This window comes from Sciurus carolinensis, chromosome 7, assembly GCF_902686445.1.
Source record: "Sciurus carolinensis chromosome 7, mSciCar1.2, whole genome shotgun sequence".
Classification (NCBI taxonomy): domain Eukaryota; kingdom Metazoa; phylum Chordata; class Mammalia; order Rodentia; family Sciuridae; genus Sciurus; species Sciurus carolinensis.
Genome location: NC_062219.1, coordinates 104,368,510 through 104,392,285, shown reverse-complemented (window position 1 = coordinate 104,392,285; position 23,776 = coordinate 104,368,510). Strand labels below are relative to the sequence as shown.

Below are 23,776 nucleotides of genomic sequence, written 5' to 3'. Positions count from 1 at the left end.
GCTGAATCTTCCTCTAGTGGCCAAACTGTATACTGCAAGACTCTAGGTTCTCTGCCTGTGTTGCAGGCCATAACCAGTTGACTTGGAGTCAGGGACCCCTGAAGGTTGATACCACTGATCAGGTTATCATGGCTGCTGGTACCACCCAGGTAGAAATCTTGGTGTAGCACGGAGATTTCTAAGCCCTTTGAATACATGCATACTAAAGTCATATTTTTTGAGAAAAAATTCAGTTAATTAGAATATTCAACTGTGCCTTTATAATGTATTATGATGACATTTGAGCTGTTAACTCCTTTAATCACTTTTCCTTGAGTTCAGAAATACCCAGAGAAATCCCACCTAACTCTAGAATTTGAATCTGAGTCTGACCCCACCCCCACCCCCAGGCTGGCAAAGGCAGAGCGCTTATATCTTTGCAGCTAGAAAAGCTGGTGAGACCATAGGCTATTCTTATTGGTAATTTATCGAGTAGAGAAAGCTGATTAAATCGCAAAGAAAGAAGGCTTCATCTCACACACACACATACATAAATGCAACTGCCTCCCTGCCCCGCTCTGCAGCCCCAACCGTGCAAGTCCCTGAACACATTAGCATTGAACAGGACAAATGGCCTATTTTCAATCAGCTGGAGTCAGCTGCCTCCCACGTGCCACTGCCTCTCTGACTCCTCATTGTTCTTCAGGCCTCCAGCAGCAGGAGGTAAGGGACATGTGGAGCCACTCTCACCCTCTGGCCCCAAATCCAGTCCTTTTCATCACAGCATAGACAGACACTTTCCTAGAACTTGAATGGGAATCCACAACCTCCTCTCCAATTGCTCATTAATCTGCTTGTTCAGACATTCCTCTGCCTTTTGGCTGGCTTGACCAACCCCTGAGGAGGATAATACCCAGAGAGGAACCACTTCTTGTGAGCAGTAAGTACGACTCAGGGAGGCAGAGCCATCTAATAGCAGCTGAGTGTTGAATAGATGGGAGTTCCCTAAGCATGCACTCCTATCTGAATCGGGAGTGTGTGAATTGTCAAGAAATATTAACTTTGGAAGGATTCAATATGGGTTCATTGGGAAGCTCCGGGACAACTCTGCTGTGTGCCTGGTAAGGATAGAGAGGAGGTATTTTACAGTTCCTCTTTAAGAAGCTGCCATTTAAGATATCTCAACATTAGTCTTTGCTTTTAGAAGCTGCCCTTCTAACTGGGGAGATAAATCATGATCACATGCAGTGGAAGTACATACGAATTTCAACTGAATAGAACAGAATCAAAAGCAAGGTGAATTTCCAAGTTGGAAGGTTCAGGAAAATCTCAAAAGAGAAAATAGGATTTGATTTGAGACTTAAAGTACTGGCAGTGTTTGCCCAAATAGACTGATATGAGGAGTAAAAGTACTAATGACAAGGCAGAGAAATAAGAAAGCATAGGGTATAGTACACTGGAAAGGAACTCTCCTAGGGTGACTAGGGGTAGGGTTGGTGCAGGGTGTATTGGAGACAACTGGGGGAAATTGAGCAGAAGGTGCATTCCAGATGTGGACCTCAGTTTAGACTCCTCCATGTGCCACATCGCCACCGTGAAGATTTATTTTCTATTGGGACTTCTGTTAGACAAAGTTATTTTCCAGCTATCTGTTGTTTCTAAGATGAGACAGGAATAGCTCTCTCTAGACCCTTGTGTGGTGTTATGTGGGTGACTGAGAAGCAGTTTAAAGTACTTTGTAGCAGTCAGTTCTATCAAAACAAGAAAGATATTGCCTTATTATTTAGAACCGAGATTTCTCTGTTTAATGAAGCAATTTCTCACCTAATCTGCTCCCTGGGTGTTCACCAGGCAGTTTAGGAACCAGCATGAAATCTCTGCTGGGCCCAAAGCTGCCATTTGGCACACTGAAGCAGCAACTTTTGGAATGATTCCCCAGCATCCTAACAGAACCTCACTCTCCAGTTCTTCATGAGGTGTCCACCTGAGTTCCAGGGCTGGGTTGCTACCACAGTTCTCATCCAACGTGCACATTATGTGAGTTAGTGGGGAAAGCATGGCACAAAACCCTTTTGCATTTCATGGAATCAAGAATGTGAATAGGGACACATTTCCAAAAATCTAGAGATCTCTGTCCCAATAGTCTCTCTGGCAAGGGGAGGTCTCATGATACAGAGTCAATGCACCACAGTCACTATTTCAGTCACCAGATGTGAACCTCAATTTGAATTCCTTCCTATGTCACATCACCAATGTGAAGCTTCATACAAAAGTACCCTGAGCAGTGAAGAGAAGGAGGTATGGATGTCATTTAATGAAATAAAAGTACATACACACAATTTCTGGCTCTTGTGTGTTGAATGTGTGGCCAGAATCTCATCTGAGTATTGAAATAAAACAAAGCTATTATGTACATTTGTCTTTATCTTTTAAAAAGGGACACATCTTAAAAATGTGCTCCCTCAGCATCCAATCCTATGCTAGGAATCATACACAGTTTGAATATTTCGAATGGGAACAAAAGTGAAGTTTTTTGCAGACCTGGGCAATCATTTTCATTCAATATACTGTTTTCACAAGTTTCCTGTGTTTCCCTACAGTGCTTATACACAGAGGAATAATTTCTCCCTTTTCTTACCTTTAGATCTGTGAAATGCAAGTTTTTGAGGGAGTTCCCTAAGAGAACAATTGGAAGACTGAACACATTTACTTACTTCTACCAAGATGCTGCAAGTAGGTCCTGGTATAGTGGTACATTCCTGTAATCCCAGTAGCTGGGCAGTCTGAGGCAAGAGGATCTTAATTTCAAAGCCAGTCTTAGTAATTTAGCAAGGCACTAAGCAACTTAGCAAGACCTCTGTCTCAAAATAAAAAATAAAAATGACTGGGAATATGGCTTGGTGGTTAAGAGCGTCCCTGGGTTCAATCCCCGGTTCCAGATAAAATAAAGATTCTGCAAGTAGAAATAGAGCAAATCACATTTAATGATGCTTCCTTTTGAAGAATTTGATATCCCTTGTGGTTAAAGTATTTGCATCAAGCTAGAACAATACCCAAGCACCTACTCTGGGCTAAGCATTTTCATGTAAGAGGTCACTTCATGTCATTTCAGTCAATGACAGGAGTTTTAGTGTGAGCCTACTGGTATAAGTTCTAACATGGCCAAGCACTGTTGGAGAAGTAGCAGGACTAATCCACCAGACATTTATTTACATCAGGGTTGAGGAAACATCTTTGGGAAAACACAGCACAGGAAAAAAGGAAGTTTGTCAAGAGAACTTGGCCAAGGAAGAAAGCATTTGTCACCTGAGTACAGCATTAATGTCCTTCACCCTTGCCTTTTGGCCAAAACAGTGTCTGAGTCAAGTTTAAATTCTATGAAGCCAGAATGGTGTGGGAGAAAGCAGGTACAATAACAATATCCAAGAAGAGTTAGTTTGCCTGAGACTATGTAAAGCAGCAGGGCCCTGGCTCCCTTAGCAGAGCAAGCCCTGGATAGGTTGGAGGCATTTTCTCCCATTTCTTTTCATGTGCTCACAGATCTTTGACACCATGACGGTTCCTATGCTTTAGCAGCAATGCCTTGTCAGAATCTGTGGTGTCCTGCAGAAGGCAAAACTGCCTAGTGGTTGAGACAGTGGCTGGCAGAAGTGACAGTATACCTGAGTTTTGAAGAGTCCATGTGAATCCCTCTGAAAACTCCCACACTTATTTTAAAAGGAGGAGTTTGGGATGATAGAAATAGCCAGAGAAATAATAGTTATCCATTTTTCACATACAGATATTTTTCTTAGCTGGGACTGCTACAAGAAAATAGCATAGACTGGGTAGCTTCTGAACAACAGAAATTTGTTCTTCATGGGTCTGGAGGGTGAGCAAATTCTGCTTCTGGTGAGAGCCCACTTCCTGGTTCCTAGACAGTAATTTCTTGTTGTATTCAGAAATGGTGGAAGGGTTAAGACCAATCTCTCTCTCTCTCTCTCTCTCTCTCTCTCTCTCTCTCTCTCTCTCTCTCTCCGCCCCCCTGCCCTTTTCTGAAGGCACTAATCCCATTCATGAGAACTCTGTCCTTGTGACCTAATCATCTTCAAAAAGCCCCTCATCCTAATATCATCACCTTGAGAGTTAGGATTTCAATACTTGAATCTTGAGGGGACAAAAACATTCAAATCATAGCAGTATTAAATGTAAAAAAAAATCATAAATCAAATGTTTCCTTCAAGTGTCCTTTGGAGAATACAACCTATCATATTTTATCTACTTGTTTTTCTAAGTTACTAATAAGGACTACACAGCATGTACAAGGAGATGCTCTACATAATTGGAAGCTGGATACAGACACACAGATCAGAGAATCTGGGTCACAAAGGAGAAAATGCTTCAGACTTCCTGGACATGCACTAAGGAAGATACATTGCTTCAGGCAAGCTCTGATAAGAACTTACTAAGGAAAGAAATATGAATTGATCATTTCCACATTCATTAGTTTACAGCTGACTCCAAAGGTGCAGAGAGGTGTCAGAGCATTTGAAAATTAAAATGATCAAATATTAGTTTTTTAAACTCTGGCTGCAAGGAATTTTGGCAATGTAAGTTATCAAAATGTGTTATCTAGTTTGCTTGCTGGAGTGTTTTCTGTTTATCTACAAGTGAGGTAATATCTTGATATTAGATAATGTAGTATTTTTAGTTGTTTTTCCCTAGTTTTACTTTTGTGTCATTTCTCAATTTTAAGTGAGAACTGCTTAATCTCATTTGGGAGGCCAAAATGCTATCACTATTTCACATCTTTTTCTATGTTATGACCTTGTATCCTGAAATTATTTAATATTATGGCAGTTGGATAAAATGATATCCTAATGTGAAGCACATTTTCTGGTGTTAGTATTCCAGTTTTTGAACATTCTTCACATATAGATTAACAGGTCTCAGATAGAGATATACATAAAAAAAATGCACAGTTTTCAGGTTTTTCAGATGAGAACAGCATTCAGTAAACTCAAAAAGAGAAATGTTCTTCCAGTTTACACATACAATGAAATCATCCAAAAAAAAAAAAAAAAGTATGCAAGTAGGTGTCTTCAGTGTTAAATCCATCTCTGTTCAACATCATTTATTGAATACCTACGATATACAAGGTGCTATGCTGATTATGATACAAGCAAATTTGGGTTAATATGGTTATGTTGTTAGGGCACATAAGATCAGTGGAAACCAAGTAAAACCAAGCCATTATTATAAGGCAAGATAGGAGAAATGAAGCAAAAAATTTACAAAGGCTAGGTGTGTATGTGTGTGTGTGTGTGTGTGTGTGTGTGTGTGTGTGTGTTATCAGCTTATATTCTATTGAAGGAAATCCAGAAAGACCAAGGGTGATGGGTCATGTGAATTTATGAGATAGGGCACTGGAATGGGTAGGAGTTGAAGGTGATAAACAGAGATGTGTAGTTTTTATGAGGGAAGAGCATCTGCAAATAAAATTAAGAGGGTTATATAGCAACTAGGGCTGCTGGAATGGATTATGCAGGAAATGTGGGTAAATTGGATATACAGTCAATATGGCTTGGAATCCTGTTGGGAAGACTCAGAAAGTAGCATGAAGAGGTTATACGTGGGTTGATAGGCAAGTATGTCTGAGATAGAAATTTTTAGGATGAATTGAAGGAGACTCAAGGATGATATTGCAGTAGTACATGACATACAGTCTAAGCTAGAACAGTAGCAGTGAAAAGAAAGAAAAGGAGGATGTATTGGAGAAAGGGAGGTAAAATTTTAAGTACAGGGAAAAGGAAAAGAGAAAATTAGGTTTTAGAAAGGGTTCATTTCAAGGTGAGTAGAGCATGGTGTTGACATTATTAAAAACACGAATTGTAGAAAAAGATGTCAGTTAAATGGGTAAGCTAAGAATGGGTCCAGTTTGGACAAGTGCCATTGGAAATTTTGCTGAATTCTTTTTTATTTAATTTTTTTTATTCTAATTTGTTGTACAGGGCAGTAGAATGAATTCTTTTTAATTTAATTTTTTTATTTGTTCTAATTTGTTGTACATGGCAGTAGAATGATTTATACATTTTGATTGCTCATACATAAATGATCTTCAGTAAGCAAATAGTAATGGAAGACGTGGGACCAAATCTGCTCCACTCCCACCTGACGTCAGTTATGAATTAGGACAAGAAAGTTTTTAAGATCTCCAGCTCAGAACTCTGAGACTCAGCGCCAAAATATTTTTTTACTGCAAGTTCATGGCTGCTGCATTTGGGAACTCACTTTTGGTAATAGGGTCTTGCTTTATGCTAAATACCTAGTTCTGTGCTCTTGCATCCATCCTGTTTGCTCCCATTCTGATTTTCTCCAGGTGCCATCTTGTGATTCATTTCTCTAGGATTGAGGTTTCTCAAAATCCCTACAGATAGCTGAGATCTTATGACCCAGATTCCCAGAGGTCACTGGCCATATGATTTCACATCATCATATTTTATCCACCTGTTGAGAGACCCTTGGTATTTCTTTTTTGACATTTTTCTTCCACATCATACAGACGTAGACATACCAGCACCATCAAAATGCATGAAAATTCTACTGCTCCTTTAGTATCTATAGGCAGAATTTTGGATGCCACACCATAGTATACTTTTTGGACTGAATATTTTTTCAGCACTTACAATTATTTCTTTTTTCACATTTCACTCACCTTTTGGTCTGCTCCATCCCATGTAATTGGCTGGGCCATGTACAGATCTGATGATATTCTGGTTCAAGATGTAATAGTTTATATGTAGATATGAGAGTGGAGGCCATGGAGTGAGTGAATGTCCAAGGTAGTGGTGCAAAAAAAAAAAGTGAGAGGAGATATTGGTGAATGCCCATGTGTATTTGAGAGGTACAGAAAAAGAGAGGAGCAAATGAAAGGCTCAGAGAATAGGCAGGAGAAGAGCCAGGGTTGTACAGAATTATAAAAAGTAAAAGGAGATTTCAATAGCAACTGTGGCAAAAAGAATTAAAGACTCCAGGAAGTGTCAAGAGGAGAAAATGAGGACAAAAACTGTTGAATTGGACTCCATCTTCCTTTTACACATAAGGAAACCAAGATTTAAAAGACTTTTTAAAATTCTCTTACATTTATTTTGCTGGAAATTGTTAGATCTAAAACTTCAACATGTAAATTTAGCTATAAGGTCTGCATCTTTAAGTAATATTGGTGATCATGTTTAAGTTAACCACAAAAACTGCAGAGAATCAAATCAGTAATATTTTACTTTCTCTAAGTTTACTTAATAGAGTCAACAAATTAATTAGGGCATTCACTCAGGACTGAGAAAGAGCATAAATTTGGAGATTGGGAAATCCAGCACAGGAATTGGTCTAAATAAATACTAACTGGCTTATAAAATGAAAGAACAGCAAGAAAAACTAAGAAAACCAAACTGAGTCAATGTGTCTCTTGTGAGTAGAGCTTTCCAAAAGGGTAAAGAATGAACTTAACAGGAGGGAGAGCAGAAGCATGTCAGAGAGAGATCTCAGAGTGTGTATTACATGTCAAGTGACATGGAGACGTTCAGGACGCCATCTGCTGAAGCAGAGTAGAGTTGAGGTTAGAGTTTGAGGAACTAAAGTCAGGGAAGTACAAGAGATGCAATAGAAATCTACATGAGCCCTTTAGAGTGTTAAGTAAAGTTAAGGGCTACATGAGCCCTTTAGAGAGTTAAGTATATTGTATCAACCATTTAGGAAATCTATTTTTGCATGAAACAGATATCAGGATAGGTCTTAGAAGCAAGTTGGACATATGGAATTCTCCTTTATCTACTTTTTGCCCATGTACCTATGACTGGATTGAGAGAATGAGGAAGAATTAAACCATCTGTATTTATACTGTTTTTCACCATTGAATTCTGAGTGATTTATTTCATCATATCGACTCACATAATCATTTTATGTTGTTCAGGACTATGTGAAGTAACTCAGACATAAATACATTCAGAAAGAGAATAGCTATGTCCTTTTACAAAAAAACTATGTTTAGCTTTAAACCTGACCTCATATCTCTTTACTCCCAGAACTTCTGCCATTAGAACAATGTTCTTTGAAATATATACTAAGTCAAAGGAAAAAGTAAATTGAGTGCATTAGCTATTGTGATGACCGCTTAACACAGTATGATAAACAACTTCTAAAAGGACTTCTAATGATCTCTGCCTACTGCTATTAACATTCAGAAAGTAGGCAAGGCCCCTGACCTACTTCTAACAAATACAATATGGCCAAAAAAAAAAAGAAAAAGAAAAAGAAAAAGTGATGGAATGGGATATCTGAGACTAGTTTCAAAAGACTATGACTTCTATCTTATTTGTTCTCTGTCTCCCTCTCTCTCCCCTTCTCTCTCTCTTTCTGTCTACTTGTTAATCAGGTAAGGTGAGCTACCGTGTTGTGAACAGCACTGTAGAGAGAACCACATGACAAAGAACGGAGGGTGGCTTCTGACCAATAGCTTGCGAGTAATTGAGGCTCTCTAATAGTCATGCAAGGGATCTTAGAAGACAATTTTCTCCTGTTGAGCTTTAAGATGGCCATTGCCTCAGCCAATGCATCAGTTGCAACTTTATCAGAGATTCTGAGTGAGGACACAGTTGAGCATTATCCAGATTTCTGACCTAAAAAACTGATATAATAAATGTTGTTTAAAATCACTAAGCTTAGGAAGGTATAATGTGTTACATAGGAATAGGTAACATACATGGAATATCTAGGTTAATCTTCATGACAACACAATATAACATCATTATATCTACTTCAGTAACAAAACTGAGTTTTTAGGTATGAAATGATTGACCAAGATTAAATACTAAGTGATAGTTGGATATGAAATCCCAAAATTGATTTTTCATCTCTAACAGAGTGCTACATGATAACAAACAGTAGTAGGTAGCATGACTATAAAATGTACATTTGTAGCAAATTCTTTTCCTGATTTTATGTTATTGTGTAGACAGTCATGGTCCCAGTGACCCCAAAAGGATTGAAGCAATTCATTGTAAGAAAAGCTATCGTACTGGAAAAGGAAAAAAGAAAAAAAAAATTATAGTTCCCAAAGTTTTCATCTACATTAAATGCAATTTGGAGGACTAAACTGCAATTTCTTTAAAAAGACTAGAAGGCGTAGTAATCTTTCATTTCAAAAAGTGGTAGTGATATGTCACCAGTGGTGGATGAACCTAATTGTCAATAAATGTAGCTCACTGCAAAGGATTTTCTAGAGTTTTGCTTCATATTTAATCTTTTTTAGCCTCACAAATGCAACCCAAACTTTTAACTCTTTTTCTGGTTTAATTTCAGCTATCCCCAGAAAAGAAGGATTTGAATTCTCTATGTTTAGCTGATTTTAAATTTACTGGAATCCGCTTCTTTTTTCTAACCTCTGCACTGAAGTATTTTCCTTAAAGTTACTGGCATGGAGAATTGTGTTTTTTACATTTCCAGAAAAGTTTATTTTTAAATGAACATAAAAATAAAACAGACCCCAATTTATTATGAATAACAGCTTTTTAGTTATTTGATGACCACAGAATTAAGGTTTCTTCCATGAATGATAACTATTGATGCCACACATGGAGTTAACTTGTGAAGGTGTGTGTATGAGTGTGTATCCATACTTGGGTGCCTGTACAGATCTGTGACTGTATCTTCATAATCTCAGGTTTTAACTGAATAAATTCTCCTAACACCCACTCTTTTTCTTTACATTTCTTTCCATATCTCCCCCAAAATTATAACAGCCAAAAATTAAAGCTGTAAAGGATCTTAGATAGCCTTGTCACCTCCAAACTGCATTTGAAAACAACTAAAGAGGTTCAGAAATGACTAATTAGTGTTGCCTGGGGACCAGAAATAATACTTGTCATTTCTGAAATCCATTTCTGTTCTGAAAGCTGAATCTGTGTCAATTCATGAAATCAAGAGGATATTACTAGGAGGAACTATTAGCATCTCCATTTTATAGATGAGGAAACCAAGGGACAGGAGAATTAAGTTACCTAAATTCAGTAAGTAAAGACACACATGGTCTAAAGGATGAAACCAGTATTGTAGGTCAGAACTGGATAAGTGAACACTATAACCCCATGCTCATAAACTCTTCATGCAGAAACTATGCTAAATGGGTTTTTCGCTTTATTCACCCCTTGATGTAAATCTAGATAATACATGTATCTAGTCTGATATTGACTGTGTGTGACTATGTGTGTTAAATCATGGGGTGAATTCTGGAACACAGGACACCTCTGTTTCTTAATCTGATGTCTGTATTTGATGAGTTCACAAGAGCATAATTGATATAAGAACATTTTATGCCAGCTAAGATGTCAGTCTTTATACTTAACTGTAATCCACATAGTATCGACATAGTTTGTTTTTCTACCAAAGATGTATGCTTGCTTTACCTGTGATACCTAAACCACAATCTATAAAGTTATGACATAAATCATGAATGCTTTTATAGAATATAAACACAATAGGTGGTTCAACTGTTTTGAAATTTCAATATACTACTTTTCAAAAGTATGAAAAGAATAAGTATTATTTGGAGAAAAGAATTGATTTCAATATGATGAAAGGTAACTTCATTCTATTAACCTGCAATATATATACACATACCAATTCCTGAATTTGTGTTTCCCAAACTACCTTATCTCCCAGAATCATTCATATCTAGTCTAAAATGTTACAAAAACAAATATTTATTATTCTATATAATAATAACACATACTGGCATCTCATAATACAACTTGCCATGTTCCAGAATTAAATATGAGGCATTAGATTTTTCCTGAAAGTTGTCCAAAGATAATGAGGAAAAAAGGTTCATATCACTCTAGAGGTCAAAGAAATGTATCATAACTCTCACTTGCTTTTTTTTTTATTGTAAACAAATGGGATACATGTTGTTTCTCTGTTTGTACATGGCGTAAAGGCATACCATTTGTGTAATCATAAATTTACAAGGGTAATGTTGTTTGATTCATTCTGTTATTTTTCCCCTTCCCCCCCACCCCTCCCACCCTTCTTTTCCCTCTATACAGTCCTTCCTTCCTCCATTCTTGCCCCCCTTTGTAACCCTAACTCTAACCCTAACACTAACCCCTCCCACCCCCCATTATGTGTCATCATCCACTTATTAGTGATATCATTCGTCTTTTGGTTTTTTGAGATTGGCTTATCTCACTTAGCATGATATTCTCCAATTTCATCCATTTGCCTGCAAATGCCATAAATTTATCATTCTTTATGACTGAGTAATATTCCATTGTATATATCAGAGTGTGTGCATGGACTCCTTGGGCAAGTCCTGTCAATGATATCACCATTAATACAATTCACCTTAATTCTTTGAGAAGAGGTGTAAGATCAAAACTCACAGTCTCCAAGTTAAAGTGTGAGTGGAAAAAGGAGGCCATCCTCTAAGTAAGGAGTCTACAAGTATTTCCTACAGCAGGCCAGATAGTAAATATTTTAGTATTAGCAGGCCTTAGAATCTCTGTTGGAACTACTCACCTCTGCCATTATAGTGCTAAAACAGTCATGACAACTTGTAACTGTGAGGTGTGACTGTGTTCCAACAAAACCTTATTTACAAAAATAGGCTATAGGCCACTTTGGGCTAGTTTGCTGACCTTGCCTTAAATCATAGTATGCTATTCATTTCATTTTGACATGCAGTTAGTAAGTTCCCAAATTATGTAAGACATTGTGTGGGATATAAGAACAAAATAATATAACTTCACCACACGCAAAGGTTTCTAATTTGGGGGACATTATTAGGGTGGGTTGTGATGTTTTGGGCAAGAATTGAGCAAGAAGCATCAAAAGATCATAGCAAAGCAGAAGAGTTTAATTTACTTATGCTTTTCTTAATTTGATTGTCATAAGTTCACAGATCTAAACAAAGGCTGGGGACCTCAGGAGCATTAATCTCCATTTTTTTTTTTATCATTTATCGGATATGGTGAAATGTTTACATGCCAGGCACTCTTGAAGAGATGAAGAGATATGGATTGAACACCTCACAGCATGACAGAATACAGACATACCAATACTAAAGCAGGATGTGACAGATTCTAAACTCATTATGTGTCCTTGCCTTCATATTGACTGCTGGTGGTAGTCTTCATGTAGACTTAGTACAGTAGTATAACAATTAGTAGTATCTGTGACGGAAGAATAGTTCTCACTAGTAGTAGCATTTTGCATTTGAGGGAAGTGAGGTTCAGAGACATTTCAAAAGTCATCTCTTTGAGGAAGTTTTTCTAATTTCCTTGAGAGTAAGGCAGTTTTCTTTTCCCCATACTGCCTCTCTCAAGCATCATCTTTATCTTCCTATTCCAGTTCTAATCTGCTCTGATTTGCATCTCAATCTTTCAGATTTGCAAAATAGAAATAATAACACTTAATCTTTTCTGACTTGTATTTTGAAATTGGAAGCACTATTTTCTGAAAATGCTAACACCTCTACTATTTTGAGTTTTGCCATTGTTGTTGTTTTTGAAGTCATTTACATATTGATAGGGACCAGAATTACTAAATTTTATTCTTGTAATCAAACTTATAGTCCTGTTTCCTCCCTTCTAACTCTGAACAAAGAAATGAATATTGAATAACTAGTAATATGTAATGCTCCCTGGTTTCACTGGAAAAAAGAATGGTCTGAGCTCCCCAATTTATTTTCTTTCATATGCATTTCATTCAGATATTTACAAGCCTAGGGTTTAAGAAAAACTTGTCTTCAGACCTCTAATAAGTACTTTATTAATTTTAAAAGTCATTGAGTGACATGTTATTGTCATAGGAGAAAAATAACTTGAAGTTCAGTGTAAAAGATATGCCAGTCATATAACAGTCCAGTACATCAGCTGGATTGTTAAACTAACTCCCTCTCTACTTCCTCCTCCTGGTATCTGAGAAATGGTCAGTTTGTAAGCCATTTAGCAACCTACAGTTATCCTACAAACCAAAAGACAATCAGGTCAGTTTTACCAATTCACTGAGGAGGATGTGTTTATTCTTCTCTCAGAGAAATAGGAAAATGTGGTAGAAAGTTCTAAAAACTTTCTTTCAACCTCCAATCTACAATCTCCTGTCAGGGAGAGAGAACAGAGAGAGAAAAGAGCCACAATTTACCATAAACACAGGAAACCCAGAAGCTCAGCTCTCCAGCTGTGAAACTCACTCCCACATAGGTCTTAGAGAAAGACCTGACCTCTGCCCAGGCCTCAATCCCACCTCAATCACTACAAACCAAAAGAAACATGAAAATATTAGGACAGAGTGTCCACTCATTCACTGTTAGACTTGTCTCTTGTTTTCTCATTTTAAAGTGCAACATCCTCTTTATTGGTTTGCATGCTCTTTTGGTCCTTAGCCTCATTCTGAGTGTGTAAATTAATGAATATTAGGTTGTACTTGAAAGTGGATGAAGAAAATAGCAAAGTAATTTAAAATGCAGTCCACATAATTTAAAAACCTTAAACTGACCACATTCCATTGTAGTGTAGCAGAGGTAAAAAAGAAATGTAAAGAGTAAACAAATTTATAAAAATATACCAGTCCTTATATCTGTATAATCAAGTGACTGGACATCAGAAACAGTTCAGGTGGTTTTCACCTTTTGTTATTCTCAGAGTATATCATTTATTGCAGTTAAGGACAAAATTGAATAGAATCAAATGATGATTTAATCCCAGTCTTTAAGAAGAAAGAAGGACCTGAGTGGGAAGAGGTTTTATTTTGTTTTGTTTTCTCTTTTTCTGAAACTCCTGTAATTATGTGCAATTACCTATTATGTTGGAAATTGGTTCTCAAAGATGTGGAACCTACTTTGTGTTCTTAAAAAAAAAACTGTACAAAATATGCAATTTAAGAAGGAAACAGTTTGAGTGTGGAGAAAAATGAGGCTACAGCTGTAGGATTTTGTTATGCTTTTAGTACCAAATCACAAAACCCATTAAATTATTTATCCTACAGGCAGGCGTTGTACTGCAAATGTTGAATACAATTGCAGATTCTAGGGGAAAAAATGTGTGCATTTTAATTGCCTCTGATTTCAACAACCCCTAATTTCATTAGCTTTATTTTTTTCCCTCAAAAAATAAAAGAGTTCATTTTTGTTCTAGGACACAAGCAACACTAATATTTTTTCTTTTTTTAAAGAAGCAGACAATTGAGGATCAAGCTGCATAGGAGCACATGTCCACACATCCACGCAGGGAAGATACATACACATGCATAACACGTTCTCCCGTATGTACAATCTGCAGTATGCCCCCAAAGAATTCACGGTGCACCTCTCACATTCTTTGCTCCTCATACATGCATATAGATTGACTTACTATATTTCACTTCCATTGTTTCTCCTGATACTATAGTACAAAGAAAGATATCCTTCAGGATTCCTGCTTAAAAGCAGACTATTGTTCCCAGATGAAGATGTAAAAATTTATCCAGGGTTGGGTAGTATGAAGGTACGAGGGAAAAGCTCTCTTAAGTCATACGTTTGGGTTCATTTGAAAAATCTTGGCTTTGCCATCCTCTGTAATTAAAACTCTTCTTTTAAAAGATTTATCAGTGCAGTACTAAATGCATTTTCAAAATGTTTCTTTACAGCAGCTATTGGAAATCTCCAATTCTGCCTCAGGCAGGATGCTGTGGCTGCTGTACTTTTTGGGGTCTATTCTCCCCATGATAAATGAGCTTAACTTCAAAGATAAGTTCCAACAACTCTCCTAGGGGAAACCCCTATTACTGTTAATATACGTAATCTCCATCACTGCATCTCAAACACCGTTGCGTGGAAAAGAAACCATATAAGTCTGTTTACATCTTGCTTAGTCAATAGAGTCAGAGTACACATATGCAGACTTTAATTGGACTATGGGTTAATAATTTTCTCCCAAGTTACAGCTATTTTCTTTACATGGAGGAAAACTGGCATGTTGAATAATGAACAATGCAGTGTTGCCACCTATATATAATAGTATTGACAATAATAGTGTTATTTATACCCATAGTATTATTTATTATTTTATTCAATTGAGTATTATGAAAATGTTACAAACTCCAAAACTCCTTAAAATAAGAGTTTCTTATTTCACTTAAATGCTGCATGATCTCCAAAAGAATTGATATCATTTAATGAGATTTTGATATTTTATATTTAATAACACATTTTTTTTCCTTCCATCCCCTCTTACTTCCAGACATGTTACCCTCCAGTCCTTTCTGTGAAAATAGACTTCCTGAAGTTGTAAAATGACAGTGTAAAAGAAAAGTGACCCATCAGGCTCCGGTGCTCCTAAGCCAAGACTGTATTTGTTCTTGTTGCCAATGAATTTTCCCTCCTCTTCCTGGATTGCTAGCAGAGCGATGTATAGATGGATGGGTGTGTGCAGATTGAAGCCTGGCCCTTTATCCTTTGAAAGGGTTAAAGTGAAAAGGGGGCTTGTTGAAACTGGGGAGTCTGTAGGGTGGGGGTATAGGGAAGGAAAAAGGAAAAAGAAAAGGTTAGTGTTTTCTGTCCATTAAAGGGAGTATTCTGTTCTGAAACCAAATTGGTCATGCATTCCAGAAGCGTTTCCTGGTAGAGCAGAGAGTCTGACCGGAGCACCTGCCTCGCTATTGTACTGGGTTTGGGCTGCTCTCCTCTGGCCCTTTCCTTTAGAAGGAGGCAGAATCTGTCACTTATTACAGACAGATTGCTTGTGGGCCCAGAATGGCTGTGTGCCACTGAAGGGAGAGGGGGAAACCCTGGCTGCGTGACTCTGTACTCAAGCCCTCATGTTCACAGACCTTTGTTTTCTCTCTAAGCACTTGAAAAATAACCATGTGAAGCCTCGACGACATTGTGTTGAAGTCCACCCCACGAACCAAACTATCTCAACTCAAGGTACAGATAGCTTAGTAGCCCAAGCCAAAGAGTAAGAAAATATAAAAGAAAAAGGAAAAAAATAAAAAGGTGGGTGCTGGGCATTCAGTATTTCAGGAGCATAGGAGAAAAAGGGGGTGTCAGGACCCACGTACCGCAGGTGGAATCTGTTAGCTCTGTAACCCCAAAGGTAAATAACTGGGCTTGGTCTGTGGATCATAGAAGGAATTCTCCAGTGTCCCAGCTGTGTTTTTCTGTGCCACACAAAGTGTTACCATGACTTTGCCCTGGACAATCTCCACACTAAAGAAGAACACCTTATCCAGAAATGATGTCATAGACTTACTACCACATGCTCCAACTAGTTGTTTTTTTAAAAAGGCCTGTTGCTTAAGAGGCACTCACATTGTGAACAATTTTTGTAGCACATTCTTTAAGGGATTAGTCGGTTCCTCTTTCATCTAGTCATTTTGTTTTCTTCTTCATTCAAGAAATGCGTAATGAACAGAAGATTTTTTAAAGTTTTTTTTTTTTTTTTTTTTTTTAATGAATTCTTTTTAATGGGCGTACATTGAAGAGAACTTGCTGTGATAAAATCCAGTTGTGGAAGATTCACATTGCCCTGTGGCTATCTGTTCAGATTAATGAAAGGTGGCCTTTGTAACCAAATCTTCCAACCCTAAGGTCACCCTCTCTGGCCCTCTAGAACTATCCTGCTGATCATTAGACAGAAAGACAGACCTAAAATATGTTGGTATTTGGTATCTTTGCTGAAGTCTCTGGAGAGATGTTAATTATAGGAAAATGATAGTAGAATTGTAGATGGCATAGAAGGTATCTATTAAATTAAATATCTCTCTAACATTCAACATGAAATTTTTTTTTTAATTTTATTTGTTAGTCAAGAGATTTGGAGAGGAAGAGCACATGGCATAGAGTTACACAGAACTCCCCTACCCCCTTGTGGCTCAATGGCACTTGCAAAGCAGAAATTCCATCCCTTTTTATAACCATTGAAACTTTTGAACTCAGAAGCACTTCAACTAAACTTTGAAGCACTGTCAGTCCTGTTGAAGGTCAGATCATGTAAAAGGTAGATTTCCTCATCTTTCAGGAGACACAAAGAGGTCTGAGAGATTTTGCTTTTGGATTATTTTAATTTTATCTTGTTTCTTAAAATGTATGTAGCCTATTTAATCTTCAGACATCCTGGCTAATGATAAAGACCTCATTATTTATGTCGTTATTCTTAAATATTTACTTTATCTTAATCAAAATAAATAAAAACTTCATCACTTTTGCAACTATTAACTAACTTGTTGCTCCCAGCCATGACAAAGATGAAACTGTGGGTGTTCTCATTTTGCAGATGAAGAAATTGAAACTCCTAAGTATTGAGCTTTCCCTACCTAAGGTGGTGAGCTTAAGAGAAACATCATGGCGTAATGCAGGTGGTCCAGGAGACAACTGGCATCTTAATCCGGGTTTTCAAACACAAAGGAGAAGGTTCTGTGGTCTATCGCTCTATAGCTCATAGTTTAAAAAATCCCATGATTTTAAAACCTGTATCACATGATTTAGCATATATGTGGTTCTTCACACTACTCTCATTTAGAAGGTCATCATTTCCCTGCCTAAATTTTTCCTCGTCTTTGAGAACTTGGATAAAATGTCACTTTCATGAAGCCTTTCTAGATTCCCACAAGCAGTCATTCATTTCCTCCTCTGTTTTCTGTGACTTTTATTCATTCATCTATGTTAGCAACTACCTTGTTGTATTAGCATTATGATTTCATTCATCTATATCTCCTTCTAGATTGTGAGTCCTGTCAGAGAGACGTCTGGTCTCATATAAATGAGACATATCCCAACATTTACTATGGGCCTGGCCATACCACCTACCAGGAGATGTGTGAGGCTTCATATGTGTATGTTGGGGGCTCCATGTGATCAGCTAAGTCATTCTGACTAAGCCCCACATAAATAATGTTAGTATCTGGCAATTCTAACAGAACCTTCTAATAAAGTTTCAGGAATGTTTCTCAGACGCCTCCTATTCCCCGAGATTTCCTACCCTTTCTGTAGCAATCACTAGTTATCCAGGATGTCTCTGGATCCAATTCATTCACACTTTATTTCAAGAAACTTGTAATGGAACCACCATTGCACCCAGCTATCCCACTCCTCAGTTTATACCCAAAGAATGTAAAATCAGCATACTACAGTGATGCAGCCACATCAAGGTTCATAGCAGCTCAATTCACGATAGTTGAAATATAAAACCAACCTAGATGCCTTTAAAAGAGATGACTGGATAAAGAAAATTTAGTATATATACACAATGGAATACTACTCAGCCTTAAAGAAGAATGGAATTATAGCATTTGCAGGTAAATGGATGGAGCTGGAGAATATCATGCTAAGTGAAATAAGTCAAACCCAAAAAACCAAAGACTGAATGTTTTCTCTGATAAGAGGATGCTGATTCATAATGAGGGAGGGGTTAAGGAAGAGTGAAGGAATTTTGGATTGGGCAGAGAAGAGTTAGAGGAGGGGAGGGTGTGGGAAGGATGGCAAAATGAGATGGATATTATTACCCTATATACATGAATGACTGCATTACTGGTGTGACTCTGTATCATGTACAGTCAGAGGAATGAGAAGTTGTGTCCATATGTGTACAATGTGTCAAAATGCATTCTATTGTCACATATAACTAATTAGAACAAATTAAGAAAGAAAAAAGCAGAAATAAAAGAACTTCAGAGCTATAACATTTTGTTATTTATTGCTCATATCTTTAAATTTATGTTATTTTTAAAAATATGTCTCTTACTGCTTTGTAGACAGTAAAAAAAGTATACCTTGGGGTGTGTGTGTGTGTGTGTGTGTGTGTGTGTGTGTGTAAATATATATATATATTTACACCTACTTCAGGACAACAGGCATGATGCTAGGTCCTGGGAAGATGGAAGTTAACAAGGTAAAAGAAAGAGAGTTTTTGACCTCAAAAAACTTAAAGGATGATGGAGAAGTTGGTATCAAATACACACGACAATGTTGGTGGACTGGGAACTATATCTATTCACAATGTTCTGTAAAAGAAAATTTTAAGGAGCAAGAAGAAGGTAGAAGGCTATGCCTATGAAATTTTCTGGAGGAGGTCATCACTCAGCAGTATCGACTCATGAACAGGCATCAACTAGGCGGAAAATAAGGATGAATCAAGGCGAAATGTGGGAATAGTGCTGTAATCAGAAAGCACGGAAAGGTCTGAGAGAACACAGCACATTCAAGGTATTACAAGGAGTTAAACGTGCAGTTATGGGATTAGGAAGGAAGATGGTGAGTGACGAAGCTGGTGAAGGAGGCAGGACCCCATCCATCATAAAGTGATTTATAAGGCAAACAAAAATAGCATCCTGGAAATATGAATGCACCCTCTGAAGGATTTTAAGGAGGTGAGTAATGTGTTCAATTTCCTATTTTTTAGAAAGTTTGTTTTGAGAGAAGTGTGGAGAATGACAAAGAGTTTGGCTTGAAGAAGAAATGCTGGTGAAAAGGGACAAAATTGGAGGTAAGGAGACATGGGGGACATTACACCCACTTTGGTAACAGTCCAAATAATGACTGATGAAAAAAGAACTAAGACATGGGAGTCCTGGAACACATTTAAGAGATCTAATTTTATATAGGGAACTGGGAAGGGACAAAAGAAAAACATTTAAGGAAAAAGAGAGGAAACGAACCATTCAAAATAAGCCTGCAAACCAAACTTCTAAAACATGAAAAATCAAGTGGTAACAGAGAAACCAAATCCAGATAAATTCATTTGATGAGCACCCTGAGAACAGTTCCAAAATACATATGTCTGGAATTCTAAAAAGATATGAAAGCCTGCATTTAAAAAGAATAATAAATGATGAACGGAAGCAGAAACTAAATAAAAGCAATATAAGATAAAAGACTAGTTGAAAATCTTACAAGTGGGAGAAATATAATCAGTGAAATAAAGTTCTGTAAATGAAATCAATTCTGAATTGGAATAATTGAAGCAGTTATAAACTTACCAAATCATTATTAATTTAAAATCTAGCACCAAGCAATGAGAAGACAAAAAATATTAGAGGACAGTTAACATTTACTGAGGAAAGATAGAATGACTCTAACAAGTGTCAAATAAGACTTCTCTGAGGGAAAAAAAAAAATAATGCAAATGGCAGAGAATTAAGGAATGCCATAGAAGTTTTGAAAATTAAAAAGGACATGGTAAATACCGAATAGAATGAATAACAATGATGCTATTATATTTAGAAACATCATACTGAAAGTGTCCATCAAATCCAAGTAAAAATGCTCCAAAGCTACCCAGAGAAAAGATAAATAACCCTAAAAGGAATAGAAACTAGATTGACTGTAGACTTTCTACAAGTCACAATAAATGCCAAGGCCAACAGAATAATGCCTTCAAAAAGCTGAAGAAAAATATTTAACAGCCTAATATTCTATCTCCAAGTATATTACCATTTAAGCTTAAAGACAAAGTAAAACATTTTAAAATATATAAAAGTTCAGGAATTTATAAAAAACTCATTTAAACCACTATTAAACTTTGTTTTAAAGAAGAAAATAATTCATGTGAAAGGAAAGGAATACTCTGAGTAACAGCAAATAATCTTCCAATATTTCATCTCAGCTGGGCACAGTTCTCAATAATCACTACAACAACTCAATAAAATAGGTACTATTATGAGCCCCCTTTTATAATTAATAAAATGTATGCATGAGAAAGATATATAACTTCCACACAGCTAAGAACTGGCAGACCTGGGGTTTAAACCTGGGCTCTGGGAGACATGTGGCTTAATCATACATACTTCCCCAATAGAAGAGAAGAGATGAGCAGAGAAAATTACAGAACATATTGTTAAATATGTAAGTTTGTAATTATCAAGTGTAAAAATAATTATTTTTTGTGTTTATAAATTGAAGTCATTCAGCAGTAGTTAGAGGGAGATACAGAGCAGAAGAAATGATCTCAGGGTTTTGTGTTGGGAGGCAGAGACCTAAGGGGGAAATGACAGAAATGGAGAAAAGGGCACCAAGGGTCAGAGGCAGCAGGAGGAGCCCAGAACCAAGGCATGAGAAACCTTCCTAGCGTATTCCTCCACTCCTGTATCTGTCCCTTTGGATTCCTAAAACCTTTAGAATCTTAATCACCCATATTAGCAGGTAATTAAACTGAAGTTTTCTTGTTTGTATTTCCATACATATTATTATCTTCTTACCCCCAAGTAAACTAAGTTCTTTGAGGTGAGAAATTACTTTTTATAGCTCCTTTATCTCTTTTAAATGCCTACCAAATTTCAGGAAATAAAAAAGTAAACTATTATAATTGAACAATCAATCAATTATAAGTTTGTAATATATTCCATAGAAACTGCATGATTATATATGTAAGGTATGTTAGATATCTCAAGCAGGAGTGATATTTTTCAAAATATTTGTATTTTCAGACTATGTAGTTTAAGAAACTTAGTTTGGTTACTTGAAATAGTAGAAATGTTGGAAACACTTTTAATTGAGTCCATAGAACTAGCTATTCTTAGCTCTTTGGAATTTTAATATTTATTTTCTCTGATAAATATCTCTCTAAGCTACAAAGATATACAGTAGGACTTGCTTAAGAAGTAACACCATCTTTCCCTTTTAGACATCCTCCCACCCACCCCAGATCAGCTTTCAGTAACTAAGCCCACACTTGAAGATCGCAGAAATGAGCATGTAGAAGAATACTGGGAAACTACCCTTTTAAAAAGAGTGTAAGCAGTACTCTCGGTTTTGAGAGTGTTCTAAGAGAACAGTCTCTTCTTCACTCCATGTCCCACCAGCTAAATCAACTATCTTCAAACATACAGTGGTTCCTCAAATGTTACTGAGGTCAAGATGATCTGCTCTGGAAGATTGAATCCAAGCATTTTCATTCTTCTCCTTTGCTAACTTTAGCAAGATTTCCTTCGGAGGAGATCTAATAAAAAGGGCTCTAATGTCTCTTTGGGACTCTGGGGAAAGCGATCTCAATGATTTTTTTCCCCTAATTTGTTGTTCTTTGTTGCACTGAAGTTATAACTTGCAGCAGTCACAGGTGTTACTAGGTGCCTTGGACTTGCTTAGAGTTGATAAACTCAAGCAAGACCCACCTGACCATGCCTGACCCCACTAACTGTCAGAAGGACTTAGGCAATAACTAGGAAACCATTTTTCTAACTTTCTCCAAACTCCTCTGTGGGCTAAATGAAAGCACGATTCTTCCCAACAGTAAAACCTTATATAAACAATCCTCTTGCACTCTCTAAAAATCACCTACCACTTCCATAAAAACATCCTAAGACCCATTGTCAAGGCAGGTAGAGCACCCCAGAGGATCGGCTCGCATTTGTAGAGACCCACTGGTGAAGCACTCCAAGAGACCTCCTCTAGAATGCCCAAGGCTACTCCCCAAAGTGTCCCTGGGCTTTTCTGTCTTTTTATGCTTCAAGAATGTCCTTGAGCTAAATTACTGATGCTTACTGTATCCATTTGTCAGAAGCTCAGATGAGATGGTGAAAATTGAGTGGCCAGGTTTGGGAGGTACTACTGAAAACAACAACAACAAAAACAACAACAACAAAGTAAACTAAAGTAACAGGGAAGCCCTTAATCCTCTACTGCAACAGCATAAGTTAGAAGCTAAACACCTTCTGTTCTATCCCACAAACCTCCTAATGGCACCAACTGAAGGTCAAGTGGATCAGTATAACTCTGGGGTTAGTTCTTCTGAGGAATTTCCAAACAAAAGAATCCTGCAGTTTCATAGACCTGTGCTGGAGCAGGGTTTGAGGGAATCTTGGAAGGAGATAGGAATAGTGAATTGAAACCTGAGTTGAAGTGAATAAAACTAATTTCAGGGTTGTTCCCAATGCCATAATAAAGGAATTCAGAGAGATGTCTGAGGTACCTTGGCCAAAAGCTCATAAAGAGCCACAGAAGACACCAAGCTAGGGGTACAGCCATGCCTAAGAGCGTGGCCAGCCAGGAGTACCCGAGTCCTTGTCTACAACAGCCTTCAGAAGCATCAGTATCCCAAATCTTGGGTGAGGAGGGCAGGTATTCCCCATGAGATGTACCTGGTGAAGTCCTACTTATAGGAGTGAGGAATCACACACAGGGTTTTTTTTCCCAGAAGTCAGGCTCCTAATTTAGCATACTTTCTTTGGAGAACCACTTTCCTTTTCTTATCTCCCTAGTGAAGTTATCAGTCACCATTTATTATTATCTTTCTCTTGCCTCTAACCCAGCAATTGACCAATGTTGAATCAATTGAGGAACTTTTTTCTCTCTTTTTTAAAAAGTTTTTTAGTTGTAGATAGACAAGAACACCTTTATTTGATTTGATTTTTATGTGGTGCTAAGGATGGAACCCAGTACCTCACGCATGCTAGGCAAACATCCTGCCACTGGTCTACAGCCCCAGCCCTGGTACCTTATTTTCTATTCCCATTTTTTTATCCTGGTCTGAGGGGTAGAAATGGATATTTGCAAATGGAAGTCTTTTCCCAGATTTTTGAAAATTAATATTGAAGAAAGCAGGTAGCTCTTCCTTGAGGGTCACAAGGTCCTGGTGTTCCCAGAGCCCTCTTTTTCTGTCAGTGTAAAGAACCTGCCTAAGAACAAAGTTGACAAAGTGAGAAGACAAGTCAGCTAATACAGAGAACTCAAACTCTGAATTATGCAAATTACGCAGGCTCTTTAACTTCCAGGTTATGGCATCTCACAAACTCTTTTTTTGTTTGTTTGTTTTTTAATGAAGGTGAGGTGCTAGGTGTGGTGGTGCATACCTGTAAT

General features: G+C 37.3%; 1 long non-coding RNA gene across 1 annotated transcript; it reads left to right on the top strand.

Annotated features, from left to right (window-relative positions):
* The first annotated feature begins 786 nt into the window (after positions 1–786).
* Positions 787–23,776, top strand: LOC124989655 (uncharacterized). The gene is made up of 4 exons (XR_007109600.1): positions 787–919; positions 2,624–2,712; positions 19,386–19,469; positions 23,742–23,776. It is a non-coding gene; the product is annotated as an uncharacterized LOC124989655 (long non-coding RNA).